Source organism: Lathamus discolor, chromosome 7 (assembly GCF_037157495.1).
Source record: "Lathamus discolor isolate bLatDis1 chromosome 7, bLatDis1.hap1, whole genome shotgun sequence".
NCBI lineage: Eukaryota > Metazoa > Chordata > Aves > Psittaciformes > Psittacidae > Lathamus > Lathamus discolor.
Genome location: NC_088890.1, coordinates 22,321,163 through 22,325,712, shown reverse-complemented (window position 1 = coordinate 22,325,712; position 4,550 = coordinate 22,321,163).

Sequence of the window (4,550 nt, the reverse complement as noted above, 5' to 3'; positions counted from 1 at the left end):
TTTGCTTGTAGAAATTTTGAAGAAAGACTAAGGGTAATAATGACCAGATCCTGAGGTCTGCTGCTGACAGCAGGGAATCTTTTCCTTTAAATCTTTTAAACAGTTGTCACCAAGGTGTTTTCTAAAAGGTGTTGCAGTACAGACATATATTAAGTATATCACATATTAGTTATCAAGGCCTTAATTTAGACTTCTTTGGCTAAGAAAATGTTAAAGTGTTTTTAACAGAAAATAGATTGTGGCATTTTAAGTGGCTTGGATAAGAGTGAAATTTTACCTTATTAGTGAAACTTTTAGATCTTACTTTAAGTGAGAAAACACCCACTTATCACACCTTAATAGGGATGTAATTCTGCCTGTACTTCAGCCAAATCTTGCATAAAGAAGTGTAATATAGTAAAAAAGAGTTAATGAAAATCTTATCTGCAGTACACTTTGCAAAGGCATTCTTCTCTAATAAGCCAGAAAAAAAAGGGATATCACCATAACTGCAGGTTTTGATAACAGCTGTAGCATTTGGACCGGAATGCCAGTCTGCAGCATTAGCAGTTTATACAGTTAGATAGATTTAATTACTTAAACAAAAATCTGTTCTTTTCCAAAATATTATTCTTCAGTACTGTAAATGACTAATATTTAGAGATAAAAATAGACCAGTTTAAAATATATATAAATTAGACATGCTTCAACTGTTAGATGATTGCGTATCAAATTCAGATCCAAACAAGTACTTTGGCAGACTCATCCTAAAAGAAGCACGCTTGAAGGTGAATTATTGTATGTGAATCACACACATGAAACCAGCTTTGTAAACAGTCAGGGCTGTATAACACGCAGTGTAACAACAGACAGTTAATCTCAGCAGCCAGACTTGGGAACACCGCTATGCATAATAAGGGAGAATGGGTTTAAACTGAAACAGGTTAGATATAAGGAAGAAGTTCTTTACTGTGAGGGCAGTGAGGCACTGGCACAGGTTGCCCAAAGAAGTGGTAAATGCTCCATACCTGGCAGTGTTCAAGGCCAGGATGGAAAGAGCCTTGGGCGACATGGTTTAGTGGGAGGTGCATCAAAAGAAGTGTGACCAGCAGGTTCAGGGAGGTGATCCTGCCCCTCTACTCTGCTCTTGTGGGACATCACCTGGAGCATTGTGTGCAGTTCTGGTGTCCTCAACATAAAAAGGACATGGAACTGTTGGAACAAGTCCAGAGGAGGCCACGAGGATGATCAGGGGACTGGAGCACCTCCCGTATGAAGACAGGCTGAGGAAGTTGGGGCTGTTCAGCCTGGAGAAGAGAAGGCTGCGTGGAGACCTCATAGCAGCCTTCCAGTACCTGAAGGGGGCCTATAGGGATGCTGGGGAGGGACTCTTCATCAGGGACTGTAGTGACAGGACAAGGGGTAACGGGTTAAAACTTAAACAGGGGAAGTTTAGATTGGATATAAGGAGGAAGTTCTTTAAGGGTGGTGAGGCACTGGAATGGGTTGTCCGGGGAAGCTGTGAGTGCTCCATCCCTGGCAGTGTTCAAGATCAGGTTGGACAGAGCCTTGGGTGACATGGTTTAGAGTGAGGTGTCCCTGCCAATGGCAAGGGGTTTGAAATGTATGATCTTAAGGTCCTTTCCAACCCAAACCAGTCTGGGATTCTATGATTTGCAGGTGTTTTAGTTTCCTCAGAAATTATTTCAGTTTACTACAGTTAACAGCTTTGACTAGCGAGCATCAACGGCTGTTACACACTTGAGGTGTAGAAACCAGCTCAGTGTTGTTTAAATCAATGTCATTTTTTAGATCCAGCAAGAATAATCTTTCTGAAGTTAATGTCAGGTGTTGGCATTTGAAAAATAACATACATGCAGCCCATATAAATGGATACTATAGAACTGGATGGGTTTTGTGATTTTCTTGAAAATTATGGTTTTCCAGCAGCTGATCATGCCCAGGGGCTAGCAGCAAATGATACAGGGAGGCGAAAGACTGGTGTATGGAGCTGCCAAGTACAGAGCGTTCCAGCACACAGAGGAAGCCCTCACTAAAGCACTGAGGGAAACCCCATTATCTGCACTTCTCAGGGAGAAGCCTTGCACTCTTCTCCCCCTCAGCACCTTTAGACCTTTCTGGCAGTAGTAACTGATCTAAGCCAAGGCCTCAGGATTTACACAGGCTCAGACACCCTTCAATCTAAAAACCCACGTGCGTACTGCTGCCCCCTCCCAAACTGCCCTATCTGTGCTAATGAATGGCCTTGGCTGTAGGCGTGTGGTTTGCTTTAAATGATGTGAGCAGTGGCCACAGCCTCAGCAGCACAGGTGAACTCTCGTGAATGCTTCAGGCAGCTTCAACATACTGACCATGGCATCTGTTGGTACCACATGGCAAGAGCTTTCCATCTCCACTGGGAGACAAAGGGCTGATCCCCAAAGCTGTGGGTCAGATTCCGTCCACACACCCCAAGTCCCTCCCCTAGCGGGTGTCCTGGGTTTACCAGTAGCCATTTTGCTCCTTCTTAGTAACTGGTGCAAGCTCTGTGTTTTGACTTCCAGCCTGGGAAGAGAGCTGAGAACACCGATTGTTTTTAATTGTTGCTAAGTAATGTTTATTCCGGCCAAGGACTTTGTGAGCCTCATGCTCTGCCGGGGACGAGGGGAGGCCGGGAGGAAGCAGAGACAGGACACCTGACCTAAGCTAGCGAAAAAGGTATTCCATACCACAGCATGTCATGCCCAGGGAGATAACTGGGAGTTGCATTCTTTTCAATTCTCCTTTCCGTCCTTCTGGGTGTAGGGGGAGGGCAAGAAGGGGGGGAGTGAGTGGAAGGGCTGTGTGGTTTATGGCTGACTTTGTTTAAACCACGACAGCGGGGCACCATCAGCCGTAGCTGGAGGGCCAGAGCAGTGGGGCTGTTTCAGCTGGGGCTGCAGGATGCTGGGCTGCTTCTACTGTGGGGACCAGACGAGGGGTGTGGGCCCATGTGGAGGCTGAGTGCGACAGTTTTTCAGGCAGAAGCAGTTTTTGGTGTTGGGTCCATATCTCAGGGGTGATGGTTTGAAAGGTCCAGCTCCCAGGAGTGATGGTTTAGATGGTTCAGCTCTCAGGGTGATGCTTTGGATGGTCCAGCTCTCAGGCGTGAGGGTTTGGATCGTCCAGCTCTCAGGGTTGATCGTTTGGATGGGCCAGCGCTTATGGGTGATGATTTGGATGGTCTGGCTCTCAGGGGTGATGCTTTGGATGGTCCATCTCCCAGGCGTGAGGGTTTCGATGGTCCAGCTCTCAGGGGTGATGGTTTAGATGGTCCAGATCCCAGGTGTGAGGGTTTGGATGGTCCATCTTCCAGGGGTGATGGGCTGGATGGTCCATCTCCGAGGGGTAACGGGTTGGATGGTCCATCTCCCAGGGGTGATGCGTTGGATGGTCCATCTTCCAGGGGTGATGGGCTGGATGGTCCATCTCCGAGGGGTAACGGGTTGGATGGTCCATCTCCCAGGGGTGATGGGTTGGATGGTCCAGCTTCCAGGGGTGAGAGTCTGGATGGTTCAACTTCCAGGGGTGATGGGTTGGATGGTTCAGCTCCCAGTGGTGATGCTTTAGATGGTCCATCTCCCAGGGGTGATGGTTTGGATGGTCCAGCTCCAAGAGATGATGGCTTGGATGGTCCAGCTTCCAGGGGTGATAGTGTGGATGGTTCATCTCCTGGGTGAGATGGGTTGGATTGTCCATCTACCTGGGGTGATGGGTTGGATGGTCCAGCTGTCAGGGGTGATGGGTTGGACGGTCCAGCTTCGAAGGGTGATGATATGGATGGTCCAGCTCCCATGGGTGATGGTTTGGATGGTCCAGCTCCCATGGGTGATGTTTCGGATGGTCCTGCTGCTGAGTCACCAGGTGCAGCCACCAGTTTCCAGGCGGTCTGTTGAACTGCAGAGAGGTGCGTGTGGGGACAGGAGGTCACTGAGGCCCTCAACTGCAGGTGGGGCACAGGGACTCTCCTCCACAGCACGGCTCAGAGCTGGCAAGGCCACCACGAGTGCCGCTGCTGGCACACTGTGGCCGAGGTGAACACGTGCACCTCACAGCACCAGCAAGCAGGGGCATTCCTCTGGGCAGGTTCAGGGGTCGGGAGAGCGCACGAGCACCCGTTTCGCAGTGCAATGTCATCCCCTGCCCCATCTCGCCCTGCCTCTGCCTGTCGCTCCTGGGAGCTGCTCTTGTCCCGGCAGGGTGCTGGAGCTGGCACTGGCTGCAGTCAGAGTGGGCTCCCCACAGGGAGGGCCAGGTAATTCCTGGCACATTAAAACACGTGACTGCAGCAGAAACCTCCACAGATCGTCTTGGCCAACCACTCACTTGCCACTCCACAGCCGCCTGATGAGAAATGCTTTGTCCCAAGAGCAGGCACAAGGGAAGCAGAGTGTGCGGGGGGGAAAGGATCAACTCACTCTTACGACTTCTTCGTCGCAGGTACACGATGAAGCAAAACAGAAGTGCAAGAGGCACGGAAATCACGGCGGCTGCTATGCCGATCATGCAGCTCCTTCTCTTGTCTTTTGGAC